The sequence below is a fragment of the Oryza sativa genome, chromosome 4 (genome assembly GCF_034140825.1).
Source record: "Oryza sativa Japonica Group chromosome 4, ASM3414082v1".
Lineage (NCBI taxonomy): Eukaryota > Viridiplantae > Streptophyta > Magnoliopsida > Poales > Poaceae > Oryza > Oryza sativa.
The window spans coordinates 16,574,512-16,592,794 of NC_089038.1; the positions used below are offsets into that span (position 1 = coordinate 16,574,512).

Consider the following 18,283-nt stretch of genomic DNA (forward strand, 5'->3'; position numbering starts at 1 on the left):
TCCGTTTTTTCTTGTCTATGGGGCAAAGGCTGTGCTCCCACCAGAGCTGACCTATGGGTCACCGAGGGTTGAGCGGTATGGCCGGCCCCCAATAATGAAAATATTTTGCAGGAAAATATCATCTATCTAGAAGAGCATCGAAGAAGAGAAACTCTCAGGGCTGCCCAGTACCAACAAAACTAGAAACACTACTTCCAACGTAAGGTTCGCACACGCGTCCTTCAGGTTGGGGGCATGGTCTTGCGCCGTGTCCTAACACGTGCTGGCAAAAACAAGCTATCCCCCAGTGGGAAGGCCCCATCCTGCTTGTTGGCGTCCCGCGTCCTGGTTCACTCAGAGGTTAGCTACCGAGGATGGGACCCCGCTGCCTAATCCATGGAATATTGAACATCTGTGAAAATTTTACCCTTAGCCCAAAGTTGTAAGTTAGTAGTGCTCGGTCCAAAGTTGGTTTCTTCTAGAAAATCCAACTTTGGCCGGGGGCTACCATCATGTGTAATTATCGATAAAATTTTCAAAATGTTCAAGTTTTTATCCTCTGCAATGAAATGCTTGTCACATATTATCCTTTTTTTCCATCCTTTTTCTCACGGGTGTGTGATGTTTGCGTGTTACTTGTTCGCTCCTTTGTTGGTAATAAAGATTTATGCTCACTACAAGAAATATATGACCTTCTGTGACGAATTTCTCGTGACATCGGAGCTATTCGTCATTAGCACATTTTATTTTATGATGATTAGTATGCGATGGGGTGACTTAGTGACGAAAAAAAGGTGCTCATCGTTAATACCAACTAGAAATCGTCATAAAGTATTTCAATGGCATATTGTGACGAATATTAATTTGTAGTAAGAGGAAAAAAAACAAACGCCACAGATTTATATAATGCATTTGTAAAAAAAATATATTAAAAGTTGAAGCAATTTAATCAAGTGAATTAATAAGGAAACTAAAATTTTCCTTTAAAAATCATGGTCGGAAATATTTTTGCAATAACGTGGTTTAAATTATACTCTAAAATTTTCCGTGAATTTTCGAAGCTCAATAACTAATTTTAATTCAACAAAGTTCATTTAACATATTAAAATAAATGGAAAACAAATTAAAATCCCTCTCTCTGTCCTTGGGCCTTTTTGGGCCCATGTGTTACTCTCTCCCTTCCTCAGCCCGCAGCCTCTCTCTCCCTCCTCAGGCCGGCTTCCTCTTCCCCTCCTCCCTCTTCAGGCCGTTGGCCCAGCCCTTTCACTCCTCCCTCGCTGAGAAGTCCATTTTGCCTCCCTCTTCTCAATTCAAATAATTTTTCGGGTAGTTAATGATTTCAAATGAAACAATTGTCAACAACAAAGTTGTATAAATTATCAAGATCTACAACTTTTGTTTTGCTCATTTTGCTATATGACTTTGTGTCAATAATTTGAATTTGAATTACAAATTATAACAACTTCAAACAACATTTTCAAATACTAAATGATTTCAACTGAAAAAGTCATCAACAACAAAGTTGTATAACTCATCAATATCTACAACTTTTTTTGGTCATTTCTTCATCCGATAAAGTTATAATAATATTGTACACAAAATTTATATATATATCTCTTATAGGTTATAAAACCATATAAGAGATATGTAAATTTTGTGAACAATGTTATTATTTGATATTAAAGCACATGTATATAATAGAATTGGGTTGAAAATATGCTACATCTTAGATGGGCCAGGCTAAAATTTAGTCGGGCTTGCCATTGGGCTAAGCCCATAAATACAGTGCTCAATACATGGATTTTAATGGGCCATCAGATATTTTATGATGTTTTTTAGGCAAGATAATGACGAATATGAGTGTCACAAAATTATGATGATTGAAGGATCGTCACTAAATTAATGACGAAAAAACCTTTCATCATAGAACGCCATTAAAGACGCATGATAGGTGACGAATGAATTTTCGTCACGCGAGCGTCACAGAATAAGTAACGTGACGAAAAATTCAATGTTTGTGACGTAAATGAAGCGTCATCTATCATAAGATCTCTTGAAGTGGCTTTTCACCATCTGTTCAAACAATTATTTGCAAAATGTAGGGATTATGCATGTTTGCTGGCCCTCTTTCTTGGCCATGTGTTAAGAATTGGTGTCTACAGGGTGTCCAATTGTAACATTAATGTGAAAAATGTTATTTTTGTAGATGGGGTAAAGTATGAATATAGATTTCTGAATGGAAACGGTGAATGAGAAGTGTAGTGTGAGGTCGCGAGCCCGTGGGAATATAATCTCGTTTGTTGAATAAATGCAAGGTGCGCTGGTTCAGCTATGGGTACGGTTGTAAGGTGTTGAAACTTTCCTAATCCGTCCCCGGGCTAGGGGGGCTGGCATGGTTAACCTCAACAAAAGTTCTTTCCGAAAATTCTTTCTGAACAAGAGTGTCGATTTTTCGACAAATTTAAAACTGAGCCCGGGCAAGCACGAGCTATGCAAGCTTGGGGGCTTGCTCTGTGGCTTAGAAAAACATTTATCTACAAGTTATCTGGCCCGGGCAAGGGCACGGGTATGCTTTTCGCCCCGTGGCTTGATGAATTATAAAATCGAGGATTGCTTAGGTCTATTGAGCCCAGGCAAGGATGCGAGCTAGCTAAATTGCCCCGTGGCCAAGTGGACCCTTCCGAATGCATAGCATGTGCCAGGTCATCAAAACAGCAAGTACGCAAGGAGTTAAGAGTCTTGACAAACACTTAAAAGTAAATTATTCGTAAACTAAGAAAAGCAAGAGAGAGTACCAAAAGCCCGGCTGGAAGAGCTCCTTGCGGTCGCAAATCGGGGCCTCCCTTCTTTGCCTCTTCACTCATCGGTGGCTCCAAGAACGGGGAGAGTGCTCTGAATGGTCTCCAGGTTAGGGTCCGCGCATAGCGGTAGAACCACGGCGGGGAGATCAAACATGGCACCGAACCCGATGCGCAATCTGACCGCCACCATGATCTCTACCACGCTGACTGGGAGGTTGTCTGGATGAGTCCGGGTGGCGTCTTGGCGGCCGGAGTAGAGCCATGCACCCCCAACCTTGACGGCTGAGGGGAGCGATCCGGCGGTGGAGGTAATCGGCAGCCACCATAGACGCTGTCAATCCATTGTCCACCAGTAGGTTGACGCGGGTAAGGACCGGCTCTAGGCGTGGGTCGAGGGCCGGCGCGTCAGTCCAAGTTGGCTGCCAGTAAGCCGGTTGAACTGGAAGTTGAAGCCGGTCATGGGTCTCCATGCTGATGTAGACCCACCTCCGCCACCACTCCTCCCATTTATCCTTTTTGGAGGTGTCCAAGAAGATGGTGTTGGTATGGGGGACGAAGCAAACGCCTCATGCCAGTGGCCTGTTTGCTGACAAGGTATATTTTGCCATTTCTTCATGGCGAAAAATATCAACCGACAGTCTTAACCCTATGAGCATTACCCATAAGTGTGTATAAATGCCGAGAGTCGTCACGACATTAGGAGTGAGATGCAGCATTTGGAGTCCGTATGTCTCCAGAATTCAAAGAAAAAAGTGGGAGATGGACGGCAGCAGCCCCCGGGGGGGGCGTAGGGGCGGGAAAGACTGTTATCGTGGGACTAGCATCAGAGCTAGCGCCACTCCAACGTGATAGTCATCGTGGCTCATGGAGGGGGGCAGGACGCTTCCCGGTAGCGGCTGTGCTTTGCGATTGGCCCATGGCATGGTGCCGGCAAAAGGAGAGAGAGAAGGCAGGGGGGGATGACCGGAATTGGCGTAGATTGGCGGCGGCGAAATTGAATTGAGGGCAAGAAGGCTGGAGCGTGGAAAGATGAAATGATGGTGAAGACACGGTTTTCAAAGAAAGACCCCAAGTAGTCGTTTCAAATCCTAACAAGGTGGGCCCGGGACTTAACTTTTCAGTTTCCTTCGAAAAGAAGCCCCAGGCCCGGCCTCGTTCATCCCTCAAATCCGGCCCGGGGCTGGGGGCTACTGTCAGTGAAATGGTAACTAGCATACCATTTCCCCATCAAAACAATTACAATAAAAACATGGCATGCTTAAACCATCCTTAAAAATAAGAAACTACACCCATACTGGTGCGGCTAGGGGTCCCACTTTGGTGGATCCCAGGCGCACCTTCATCTGCTTACGAAATAAGTATGTAACTCAAGGTCTGTCTCGGACCCGGCCATACTCTGTGTCTCAGGCTCATCGTAGTTCTGATAGGTCATACTTTCTATAAGGAGTGGAGGGTGGAGACATCTATAGTTAGTATCACTTCGTAGGGCTCCATTTTTGTCATTTTTTTGATATTTTTTCTCCTCTCTTGGAGCGACACATTGCTCTTTTTCGTACACAACTCCTCGGATAGGAATCGCTAGCCGGTTTCGACGGTTGGACACACTCCCCTCGTGAAATTTTACAAAATAGTCCTCCGATTTACATGTAATTTGCATATGTCCTCGCACCGCCTAACATGCTAGTGTGTTTCTTACAAAAATCCCCTCATATTTTGGCCAAATAAAATGCGAAGAAGTGAAAATTCCTCTTCTAGAGGTAGTGCTGTAATCATAAAAACTAGGAGGGTTTTTCTGAAAAACAACCACATATATATTCTTGTCCCAAACCTAGCAGTTTATGAAGTCGCGCGTTTGCGCGACTCTACCATCATGTGCTTTGAACATACATAGAGCATTGAAAGGTATAAGCATTTTCACTTACGTATACTCGAATTCGAAATGATGTTCATCTACATCCCTTATTTACTGCCAACGAAAAGGATATTGCTCCAAGTGAAGCTAAGGCTGACATGCCATCGTCAAGTAAAGATCAATGACTAAATCAGCCTGTACTACTTTAGGAAAAAGAAAAACAAACAATTGTTCTCTTAGTTATGAAGCTCTTCAAGCTGCCTGATCAGAAATTGTAGATTTTGATAATCCTGTCGTGGTGCTATATTATGTTCATACTATTCATTCTTGGATTATCTCTAGCAACCTGCAAAGCTTCATCAGCTTCTCTTTTGCCTGATCAAACTTAAACATTAATTGTGACATATATTAAAGTACCTAAACCTCACTAAACCTATGTTATAGCTTCGAAAACAGGCCTTCTCGGCCTTTTTCTCAATACACATACCCCCGTACACGTGACACCGGTGTAAACACCGCTAACTCTCCCTATCAACAGGACTAACCCTTTTAACAACCCGAGCAACGTGCTTTCCTTTACTCCGATAAGTACACCCTTCCCAAGGAAGTACTTATCTCACTTCCACGAAAACATTCAACATTATATTTCCTTTTCTCCGAGGAATCCTACCTTCCCCAAAGGTAGAATCCCTCTCACTTTTAAACACTAGAGTTTTGGGTACTAAAAAAACGAGTGGTTTCTGGGCTCGCCTCTTCGAGGGGCCTCCGCTCATGGACAACCTCGCTCCGGGTCTTACCCACCCTCGAGTCCAATCTCGGGTGGGCCCCTAGGCATACCCTATTCACTAGACCCGAATCCATAAATGCATAACTGATGGCAGCTTTGATAACTGTCATTGGCATACCGTATACGTATACGTCCAGTCAAGGTTCGGGATCGAGGGAAAGACACATGTGCATAAAATGATAAAACGTGATATTTCACTGTGTTCAGTAACTCGTTCCCTCACTACAAAGAAACCTTTCATCTAGTTGACTTGAACCCCATTCAACTCAACTCGATTTCAGGTTTTGAATAAATCCCTGATGGACGGAAGGGAGCGGGAGTCAGCTCCCTTCCTTTGAAAGACTGGCATGAATAATATAGTACATAATTGCTATTAAGACTATATGGTACACGTACAACCATCAAGCAAGACCAGTCTTTCAGTAGCAGTAGGTACCACCCATATCTATTTTATTTTGTTAATTGTAAATTTGATTTCTGCTTTCCATCAAATATGTGAAATTGGTACCAGGTAATGAGGAAACACGTTAACCATAACTACATGAAATTGGGTTGGTAATTTAGTATTGTTAAACTATAATATACAAACTATCAAGTGCTAGTGAAAATAGCACAGCACTAAAGATATTGCATAGATTATGTGGAAACTTTTAGAACAGTCTAGCAAATTTTAAATAGTACCAAGTTTGATCAGTTTGAAGGCTGCGAAGGGTAGATCTACAACCACTCTACGACAAATCGATGAGCCGTATAGCGGGATGGCGAGGACGACACATAGACTTAGCGGGGAGATCAACCCTAGTCAAATCAGTGCTTACCTCGCAACCAGTCTTCCTCCCAACGGGCCTGAAGGCATCCAAGTAGTCCCTAGAAGCTTTGGACAAACAGAGGAGAAGGTTCCTCTGGGCGGGAGGTGAAGCTTTGATGGGGGGAAGTGCAAAATCAACTGGTTAAGAACTTGCTTCCCTACTGCCTCAGGAGGTTTGGGCATCTTAAACTTGGATAAATTCGCGAGAGCCTTAAGGCTGCGATGGCTATGGCATGAGTGGAGATCACCGGAAAAAGCATGGGTCGGCTTAGGAACGCCATGTAATGACATCGACAAGCTACTTTTTGTGGCCGCAACATCTATAACAGTCGGGGATGGAGCAAGAGTTAGCTTCTGGGAATCGGCCTGGCTACAGGGGAGAAGACTAAAGGATGTAGCCCCTCTAGTCTAAGCGGCCTCCAACAAAAAGACCAGCACGCTTCAGCAGGCCTCCCCCTCAGATCAATGGTTACATGATCTAGACCTGCCGGGGTTACACCGGTTGGACAACGGAGTTAATTGACCAGCTCATCGAAGTCTGGAGCGCAGTGCAGAATTTGCACCTCGTTGAGCACGGAGAGGACAAAATAACTTGGAAGCTCACCAGTCATGGATACGGCGACTTTGGCTTATAAAGCACAGTTCTAGGCACAACAGCTACAAACTTCAACAATCTTATTCGGAAGCCGTGGGCGCCACGTAAGTGCAAAATCTTTGCCTGGTTGATCATACAAAACAGAGTCTGGACATCTGACAGACTAGCCACTAGGGATTGGCCAAATGGATCCATCTACCCCCTATGTCGGCATTGCCAAGAGACCGCCATCCACCTCCTCGCGGAGTGTAGGTACACCCGGAGAATCTGGGGGGCGCTAGCAGAGCAGGCCTCGGCGGTATATGCGGTGTGTGAATTAAGAATAGTGGGCGGTATATGCGGTGTGTGAATTAAGAATAGTGGGCATACCAAAGATAAACATGTCTAGAGTATCTTCTCCTGATCTTCTCGTTTGGTGCAGCTGAAGCTTTGCTATAAGTTGTATTTTGTTCTTGCATTCTAGTAGACCTTTTGGCTTTCAGATCCATTTGGCAATTGGCACTGAAAATGCTTAAATTATCAGTGAGTGCATAATTATGTTATTAGTTGCTACAAAATGTTCTATGCTATGATTAGAGAACAAATTAAATTAATTTAGATATTGCAAAATAAAGGTTGAACTGTTTGCACACAATCAAACTTTATAGGCCGGATTAGTAGTATCAATGATTTGTGCAGTCAGTAGAAGTCAAAGAGCCTTGTTAATCATCCGAGTGTTGAAGCAGGCAATTATTATTATTTCAACCATGAGCAATTTGATCAGATTATTAGCATATTCAGTATACATGTATAAAACTACATGTAACAGAGGTACAACGGGCAAGCAAATATGTTACTTGTTAACATTAATCTAATTGTGCAGTCTAAGATAACCAATCCAACAAATGCCAGTATATTAGGCTTAATCTGTTAAAATGTTCAGACAAATAATACCAACCATAATTTATAGCCATGATAAGAACAAAAAGAAAGGAAGTTAATTTTACATTGAAGTTAATTTACATTGTAATATGTTTGAGAAACAAACTTGCAAATCTCTCCTGAAACAAAGTTAATATTCTAGGAAAGGTTGAGCAGCATTAGTGCTTTATAAGTTCCTGGATGTTCTTTACAGCAGTATCAACGATTAACTCATCACAAAATTATAAGATACTAAAGATTCTGAAAAACTATGATATGAAAAATTGGAAATTCGAACTGTTGAAACTGCCATGAACAATCAATTTTACTAAAGGTGCTGTATATTTTATCATTCTCATGTAGTGAAATTTGGTACTTCTAGCAGATCTTAAACCGGCTGAAAATCAGATGTCAATAACGTGTAGTCTGGATAAAACTGGATGCAATTATGCAGTTCAGTCTATTCAACCTACAATTGAAATTGATTGAAAGTAACCACTTACCTTTCTCTATGAACACAAATCATATGCACTAACAAATATTAGCAAATGCACTATTTCCTCAATACGCTGCAGAACAACCATTTGGATAAGAATCCATTACCTGTAGGTAAAAAGAGGTTTTTCCCTGTGTGCCATTAAGAAAGATGGTGCCTGCCTCTGTGCCATTAAAAAGTATGAGCCTCCCTTTATGCCATCGTCGAATTTTATCACGCCCTCCACACCATTCCGCCCATTTTTAGTCGTAACGACGGCGCAGCAAAATGATTTAGTTGCCCTTAGGCTTGAGAGGGCACACAGGGAAAAACTTGCTCTCTCACTCTCTCTCTCCCCTTTCTTCGTTTCTCTCCCTCGCGCCGAGCAACGGTGCGAGGGGGGGGGGGTGCAGCCGGTGCAGTGGCGAGGCTAGGTACGGTGGCGCGGCCAGCGACCGGGCCGAGGCGACTGCAGCGTGAGCCGTGGCGATGGCGGCGTGGTGTCCTGGCTGGGCGGTGGTCAGCCCTGCATGGCGGCGCCCTGAAGGTGGCCTTGCAACGTCGGGGAAGGAGGCCGGGACAGCGAGGAGGATGGGGTAAGGCCGGTGACCAGGCCGAGGCGACGGCGGCGCAGCACCCCAGCGGGGCGGCGGCCGGGCGCCGGTCGGCCCTGCGCAGCGGCGGCCTCTCGATATCTCTCGTGGGGCCACATGGCCAGATCGTCAGAGGCGCCGTGCCAGGCCCGCTCGTCGCCTCCACCACCGTCGTCGTTGTGGCCACTGCATTCACCAGCCGCAAGTTAACAGCGCCTCCCTATGGAAGACGACGACGCGCCGGCGTCCGTCTTTGGCAGTGGCGCCGATGGTGACGAACACCGTGGCCTGAAGGTGGCCTTGCAGTGTCGGGGAAGGAGGTCGGGGCGGCAAGGAGGATGGGGGAAGGCCGGCGCAGCGGCGATCAAGGCCGTCGGAGTGGAGGAGCCAGAGCAGCGCCGGGCAAAGGAGGAGGTCGGTCGCCGGTTTCTGCTCGGCTCGGCGGAGACGGCGGCGATGAGGGAAATGGAGGCCGCGTGGCGGTGCGGGCGTCCAGCATCCGGGAGTGAGGCGGACGTTGATGCCAGCGATTGAAAGGGCAAGAGCGATATTTTTTCTGCCCGGGCCCACATGTGTAGAGCAGCTAAACTGTTAAACCCAAACAGAATAGTGACAGAATGTGTAGAGGACACGATAAAGTTCGTGATGGCACAGAGCGACAGAATGTGTGGAGGACGGGATAAAGTTCGTGATGGCACAGAGGTAGGCTCGAACTTTTTAGTGGTAGGAAGGCAGGCACCATCTTTCTTAATGGCACACAAGGTAAAACCTCAGGTAAAAAGAATGCAGACCAGAGGAGGTGGATAGGTAGTCTGGTAGACTGACAAAGATGGAATGTCGTTCAGCAGGGGAATGGGTAGTGTGGTTGGAGAGCACGCGGAAGCGAAGGTGGAGGCCTGGTAGAGATGGGAGGTCTCGCTCGCACTGTCTCGGAGGGCGGCGCGTGGCGTCTCCTCTTGTGGTCGCAGGGATGGGAGGAAGGGACGCTAAGGCCTCGATGGGTGATGGGGAGGATGCAGCGCCGACGCTCGCTTGGGAGTAGGCGGAGGCCGTGGGCTGCCGTCATCTTGCCCGGATCTTGGCATCCCTCGAGCTCCTCCGGCAAGGGACGCAGTGCGGCTTCGACGACGGGGACACGCCGGTGGCTTGGATGGTGCGGCGGAGGGGATGAGGAACCGGCCATGGAGGCGGTGATCGATAGGGAGAGAGGCGGCGGCTGCGATGGCGAGGGGATGCGAAGCGGCGGCGGTGGTGTAGCGTGCAGGGGAGAAGGGGCGCACAACAACGATGGAGGGGTGAGGGGCGAAAATGGAAAATGATCCATTCCAGGGGTGTGGAAGGATCTGGCTGCGATACAAGTTTAGCCAAGTACGTTTTTGATAGTTTGCCACTTGAGGCATCTGACGGTTCTCGTTTGCTGATGAAAGTATCGGATGGTTTATATTTTCTTGATGATGTGGATGTGTAATCTTGCAGGAAAGTTTTCAGCTTTCACTTATTTAGAGATCCGGCCGCCTCCCATCTCCTCTCCACTTGTGCGCCGCCGCTGCCCCCTCGCGCGACGCCATCGTCCCCATGCGCCTCCCCTCCGCGCACCCGTTGGAGCTGCCGCCGGTATCCCCTCCCTCCTTCTTCTTCCTCCCCTTGTGGTGCGCCGACGGCAGGGAGGACGATGACGTTGGGGCGGGTGGCAGTGCCGGTCTGCCCCTCCCCCTTCTTCTCTTTCCCCTCGCGGCGGTGTTGGAGCCGGCGCCCGTGCCCTCCCTCTCCCCTTATTCTCCCTCTCCCCACGACGGCATCTGGGTGGGTTGCGGTGTGGGAGCCGACTCCGTTGCTCCCCTCCCCTCTCGGCGGCATCGTGGCCGGAGCACGTACGTCAGCAGCGGGAGTCAAAGGCGCGGGTAGGATGGCTGCGGTAGCGGCGGGCTGGGACGAGGTGGCAGTGAGGGGTTGCTGGGGTCAGCCTCAACGGCGCTCATGAAAGTGCATAAACAAATCGAATGAAACTTAAGCTTGGTGTAAATGTGAAGATGATCACATGTACTATTCCAATTGGGAAAAAAAATCCAGATGCTCTATTTGTTTTATATTTTTTTTATCACAACTTCAAATAAAAATATATAATTCTTTTCTGGTTGTTATGGTGGTTAGAGGGTACTTCATGTTCAGTTATTATATGGCCGACCAATAACTATAATCCTAATCTGTAATATGAACGTACAGGATGTATATTTACAAGCTACACCACACTGATCAAGTGATCAGTGACAGAAGCATTATTTTTTGAGATCTTTGAGTTCTGGAACCACGTTGGTTGACCATTTTTTGGTTCAAACGAAAGCAAATCGCAACTCAAAGCCTGTTTATCTATAGCAGCAATACTAGAAAGGCCGAACACTCCAGGTTGCTTTTCTGGAGCTGCTGTGGGCATTCTGCTGGATCGCGCTCCTCTGACGTAAAGTCAGAGGGACGTGGGAGAGGAGACTCATCCTCTATCAGCAGATGGGGTTGCCGGAGGGATGTTAGCAAAAAAAAAAAAAAAACCCAGTTACAGGTTGTTGCTGCCTAAGAGGCCCATTATTGTTAGCGACTTCAGAGAAGGCTGTGAAACTTGGAGTAATGCAATCCTAGTATGCAGAGTTCTGTGAGCATTAATTATCAGATTCAAAAAAACATATCAGCTAAGCTTGATTTGTCTGATTTAAGAGATGCCGAATCTATCTGAGGCCCTGTCCAAGTGTGAAGATTCGACCAGGGGGTTTGTGGTGCACGGCATAAGAAAAGATCCAAGCAAGATCAGGTCTGCAGAGGCCAAGCTCCCCGCCAAGCAAAGGACACAGGAATTATACAAGTTCAGACCACTCGGAGGTGTAATACCCTACTCCTGTGATTGTTTTGTTGTCTTCACTAGATCAGCTAAGTACAATGAAGGACTTTTCCGGCTACAAAGTGAAGTATATTGATCTAAAGATTCCAATCCTTCATCCGTAGCTTGCCCCTTTTCTTTTATTGTTCAAGGAAGGGCTCACATTATAACAAATCTACTTTTTGTCTTGTCTTATCAGCCGTCGCCAGCTTGTTCCCTAATATAGTCTTTAAGAAACCCTATTGAGATATGTATATGTATTACCCCGGGTAACCGGGCTTTTGTCCAAGACAGCTGGGTCGCGTCAGCTAGCCCACCACGTGGCGAGTGGTGGGCATGTCTTGTGTACGTCCTTTCTGCTCCAGTCTGGCGGGGGCTTCCTATAAACCAATTTCATTTATGGCGAAGAGGACCGCTTCACAATAACCTACGGAGCGCGCCCACCTCCTTAGCCAGTCCTGAGGTCATGCCATCGCGGTTTTTGTGATGATAGTTCATCTATTCGGCAAGCTTCTCAAATACCGCTAGCTGCTCCCGCTCGAGCCTACCTCCGCCGCCAACAATAGCAGGGCCGAGCCCATCGTCGCCTGCCCAAGGTAGCCGTACCCGCAGCCGCCGCTCTCTGCCCGCTGCCGGCCAGTGAGAGGGAGGAGAGGAGAGAAGGTGTGAGAGAGAGGTGAGGAGTATAAGGAGGAGAGGTGAGAGAGATAAGAGGATAAGGATGATACTTGAAAACTTTTGAAGTTTGGGAAGGAAAAAGATGAGGTAAGTTAGACTTCTAGATAGATCCTTAATAAACCCGCATGCGGCTCCTTAAGAGGTCCACCTACGAAAATAGGCTCATTTTTCGCATGCGGCTACTCAAGAGATCTGCCTGCGAAAATTCATTTTTTGCATGCGGACCTCATAAGAAAGTATGCTAAAATACCGATCGATTTTTGCAGACGTGACCAATTATGGTGGCTTCGTCTACAAATATCGTTTTTTATAGTGCGACATGGGCAAGCAAAGTAAACTAACATACATACACCCCAAAGTGTTGTCTACAAGAAAGTTCTGCAAGATCACGCTTATATTCGCGCATTAGACTTTTCGATACAACCGTAGTCCCTTTAAATATGTACTTATCATAGCTAATAACTTGTTAACTAACTGAAGATAAGACATAGCGTAATGACTCAAAGCTGCCGTGGTGCCATTATCAGCGTTAATATTGATACTTGCGCACAAAAAAGGGGGTCTGGAACACAATCAATGAACCAAATAAATCCACTCTACATTAACTGCTCCCTTGTTCACTGCAATACCGGTCGATCAATAGAGATAACCAAAACAATTCTCCAACATTCCTCAGGGCCCAGGGGATTCATATGGTGCCATTGTTTCTGAACAGTTCAATTACTAAACAACATATTTATTAATTTAACCAAATTCCGTGTACACAGGAAATTGGTATCACAGTTCTATTGGGATGTACTCCTGCTTCTCATGTGCCAACTAGCAGGCTAAAAGTTGATTAGTATTGTCTAAATAGGAACCGGCTTAACAAAGAGACTCTCAACTGTCTCCTGAAGATGTGCGGAGAATGTGTACGCGTCCTTTCTCTTCCCATAAAAGAATGTCGCGCAAATAGATAAGTTCAACACTTGTTGCACTGCTGGGAGGAGGTCACGTTGTTCACAGAGAGCCTGGTTGATCGTCCTCCATTCATCTTCTATCATCGAGTCGATCTTGGTGAAGGCGTCCTCACTTGTGACCTTGTTCTCGTTCATGTAGCACTCCACGGTGCTCGCCACATCCCCCATGTTCTTTCTTCCGCGCTGCTTGTCATGTTTGGAACATAAGTTGGTTACCTTTCTCATAGTACAATACACATTCTATTTTCTTGAAATGTTTGTTTTCAGTATGTTTTAGAGAGTAACTAAGTAGTGCTCGTGTTAATGTTGAATTCATGAATTTTACAAAATTCAATTCAATTCTTGCATTTTACTGAAAAGTTCTTGCATTCCATGGGTACATATCCTATGCACACATGCTTCTCTTGTACACACTGTGTGCACCAACTAACAAATTTCACCAACAAATCTAAAAAAAGAAAGTACAAGTACTTCAAATAATTAAATAATATTACACTTACGTGTAAAGTCTTAACATAAAATTCATTATATTTTAGCCGTACCAAAAATGATAAAATTTATGATAGTTTTGAGAGTATAAATATGTCATATTTTTATCTCTTTTGTTGCTCCCCATATATAACGGAATTGAAAATGAGACTTTACACATTGTTGTAATACTACTAAAAGTACATATACAATTTTTCTAGAATTTTCTGGGATACATTTAGTTAGTGTGCATGGTGTGTACACAAGAAGGTTTGTCTGCATAGGATACATTCCTGCATTCCATAGTACAAACCAGACCAAACTAATAATTATGTACTCCTCTTATACTTTTGTAATGTAAATGTGATAAATCAGTACTTAATACTCCTTCCATTTCAATTTCTTTGTCATTATAACTTTACCTTATGTCAAATATTTATATCTTTGACCATCAATTTCTAGAAATTTGTATAATTTAACAACATGCGAGTTATATACTATGAATGTATTGCTCATGGTGAATCTAAACACATAAATTTTATTATGTCAAACTACACAAATTTCATGGACTTGATGGTTAAAGATTGAAATGTCTTGTTTAGCACAAAACTAGATCAGCAAAAAAAAAATTAAAAGGAAGGAGAAGTATTTGTATATGATGGACTTGGAAATCAATTATGAAATCTACGAATAAACAATGTGATGCAAATAATATTGTTAAAATGATACATTTACTAATTAACGACCAATCCAAGTAATTAACTTGTACCTTAAATGCCGCGATGTCATTCATGAAACGTGTTATCTTTGTGCACGCTGTTTTGGCACTAGTTTCATTTGCTGCCCACTCAAATGCTTCCTTCGTTAGTGCATCACCTCGGTCGACTGCAGTAGATACACATAGTAATGGCACGGTCGAGGTTACACTAGACTAAGCCACTTGCTCTTCAAAGCTTGGCTTGTAATTCTGATATGACCATTCCGCTTCTTGAAGATAATAAGCAGATAACTTTTGGAACTACATACATGTTAAGGAAATTAACCACTAAACTAGTACAAAAAAACATGTGGTCTTCAGCTAAAAAAAATGTTGTCTACATTTTTATGTTCTCACTGCAACATGTGTTGTTGTAATAGTTCCGATGTTCTTCTGACCAATCAAATGTAATTAGTGCGACAAAAATACTCTATAAATTGACCCATATAATTAACCAACATAAACCGAAGAATTTGAAGGCTGCGCTAAACAAAAGTTCAATATACAGGAGTGACAAATGGAGTATATAACACTGACGGAGTAAACGTTACAAAACGTACTGCTTTTTTTGTGTGATCAATTCGATTTTGTCCATCGTCCTCCACATGAATCTCAAACTCCTTGAAGGTTTTTAACAGTGCACGGTAGAACTTCTTCATGTATTCTGGTAGGAATGGGGTAGCGCTCTCATCCCATCTGCAAATAAGGGAAATTTGTAATATGGATTAAAATTAGTTGCATATATCCATTATGGAAACACTCCCAAATTTGTAGAGGTTCCGTAGAAAGTACTTCACATAGAGGAGGTGATATCACACAATCATGTCAGCCTTTCAGCTCAGAATCGATTCAGTTTTTTACAAATGAAATTCATAAAATACAACGGTAAATAAGAAAAAACTCATCATACTTCAATCTATTTTGTTTTGCCGCTTTTCACTCATCTATTTGTAAATTTTAATCCATCAAATGGATTGATCTAGATATTAAATCGTGACATGTTTTATACATCACCTCTTCTATTTTAGGAACTTGTAGAACTTCGAAACATAGTTTACGTAGCGGTTCTCTTAATGTCACTAAATTGGTCAGTTTTACAGGATATTTGTAGCGCCCGTTCCGTCGTGGCGCCTAGCGGGAAAACTATCTCTTAAAAACCCTATTTGCGAAATCCGTTTCCCTGCTTGTTGCCAAGTGTCCGTGCCATCTCAGATCTCAAATCTCCGATCTATTGTCAAGTTCAATCCCGAATCCAAATCCTTTCCAAATCAAATCCCTCCACAAAAGTCTGATTCGCCTCCCTCGGGTTCGATGGGCCGAATCCCTCTCGGCCCATCTCCCCCTCCCTCCCCGGCTCTCTCTCTCTCTCTCTCTCCCTCTCCCCCGCTCTGCCCGTGCGCAGCGCACCCGTGCGCGTGAGCCGCGCCGAGCCGAGCGCCCTCCGCCCTCGCTGCTGTTTCCCGCCGAGCGCCAGCTCGCTCCCTTGACCGCCCAAGGTCGGTTTCCAAACCGACATCGTCGCCCACATAAACCCAAGATTTTCCCCCTTTCCTTTCCTCTCCCATTCGCCTCCACTCCATTGTCGCCGCCTCCCGTGCTCTGTTCGCTGTCGTCGTTCGCCGTCGCTCGTGTCGGAGGAGCCGGCACGAGCAAGGACACGGAAGGGGACTCCGGGCACTCATCTTCTTCCTCTTCCCTGGCCCGAGGCCGGAGAGATCACTCCCGTGCCGTCGGCCTCTCGTCACTGCGCCCCATCACCCCCGCACGATAGTGCCTCCCTCCGTTCTCCCTCCTCGTTCCATCTCCTCCCCTTAGACTCGGGTAGTAGCACGAGTAGCCTCCCCGTAGCTAGCTGGCGCCGCCCCGACTGTTCCCGCCGCTCGCTGTGTGCTCACCGCCGTCGCCGCCTGTGCTCCGTAGCGCCTGCTCGTCGCCGGCCTCGCTCGGCGTAGCTCCGCCCAATCCGACGCTAGCAACGGATTCCCATAGCCGCGTAGATGCTCTCACCGCCGGGAATCGGCCCCTCGTGACCTCATCGCCGTTTCCCCCTTCCCTCGCCGCCGGTTGCCGCTGCCGCAATCCGCTGCCGTCGAGCTCCCTCCGGCGAATCCGAGCCGTTGGCTCGTCTCCCCTCGTCCTGTGCAACATCCCGGTGTGCTCGCCTTCGCCTGCATCGCCATGGTTCGCTCCGCCGCTCACCGCTGTCGTCCGCCGTCCGTTCCGGCCGGCGTCGTCGTCTACCTCCCGCCGGCACGCGTGGCAGCCACGTAGGCGCCACGTCGGCGCCACCTCGGCCACGACCGGATCGGCTGACCCGGCCAGCCGCTCCCTCCGTTTTTCCCCCGTGCGCATGGTCCGCGGTGAGCCGTGAGGCTGCGCGTGGGCCCGCCGCACCGTGTCCTCCACGAACCGTGCGCATGCGCCACGCCTCCCTCCCCAAACCCTAGCACACCCCGCGTGCACCTCGCTCACGGTGAGCCGAGTCGCCGACAAGCGGGTCCTACCCGGGACCACGCGGGATGGACCCGGCCCACTGGCTCTCTCTCTCCCCTCCCCGCCCGCGCGCGCGCCTTGGGCCGCCTTCTTGGGCCGGCCGGCCCATTAAGCTCGGCCGAGCCGCCCCATTCTCTCGGGCTGCGCCCTAGCCGCCCGAGGGAAGTCTAATTTCCCTCCCTCCTTCTTTTCTTTTCTTTTCTTTTTCAAAAAGATTTAAATAAATCCTTTTTCCTTTAGACCAAAAATCCAATAATCTTAGAAACTCAATATCTTTCCAACCGTAAGTCCGTTTGACTCCGTTCAACTTCCAAAATTCCTCAAATCTCGAGATCTATCTAATGGCACGCTTAGAGGTCATTAATAAGGCTTTATTTTCACCGTTTGTTGAGTTGTCCCGTTTTGCGTGTAGTTTCGAAGCCCGAAGACCCGTAGTGCGAGTATTTCAAGGATCAAGCTCAAGATCTCGAGCAAGGCAAGCCACCTTTGAACATCTTGAGCCTATATTTGAACTTAATTATGTTGCTTGAAAAATATTATGCATTGAGAGGATCGCACTTAATCTGTTTGTCCCGTCTGCAAGGCAGATTGGCGGACCTACCTAATTTGTTGCATTTGACCCTTCCATTGTAATTGTTATACCATGTTCCCTTGTACCCACCTAGTTGCGCCTCGGTAATCGTGCCCTCTGCACGGGTATCGACGGTCGCCTTCAAACTTAAAATCTGAGAACCATCTTGGGTAAAACTTGGGTTTTACAAAAGACTTGGAAAACCCGACACCTGGGTCGGTGCTTCGAACTAAATGAATTTCCAAAACCGCGGACCGGGGAACGTACCGGGTGTACGGTTTCCCGCTCTTGCACTTAAGGACCGTTTCCTTGGAATTTCATCTGAACATAAGACAAGTACGACCACATGGGCGGAATGGGACACCCCTGGCTGAGTAACTAGCTTATCGAGGGAGCCATGATGCTAAGAGACATGTGGATTCGCCGGGGTGGTGTCGGGGAGGACCCCTGGGCTTCCTGGCACAGTATGGTCTGGGACCTAATCTGGTGTTGGTCTGGGACCCCTCTCGTTGGCATATGGTGAACCTGTGTCGGCTTTCGAAATGCCTTGTCATAAAAGCCTTAAGGTCTCTAGTCGTCTCCGTTCTGCACGGGCTGGATGATCCGGGTTAGTAATGTCGTATGGGTAAAGTGTACCCCCTCTGCAGAGGTTATTAAAACTATTTGAACAGCCGTGCCCACGGTCATGGGCGGATGTGAGG

At 46.4% G+C, this 18,283-nt stretch overlaps 1 pseudogene; it reads right to left on the reverse strand.

Moving 5' to 3' along the window:
• Nucleotides 1–13,182: 13,182 nt before the first annotated feature.
• On the reverse strand, nt 13,183–15,222 carry LOC9271948 (alpha-copaene synthase-like; annotated as a pseudogene).
• Nucleotides 15,223–18,283: the final 3,061 nt, after the last annotated feature.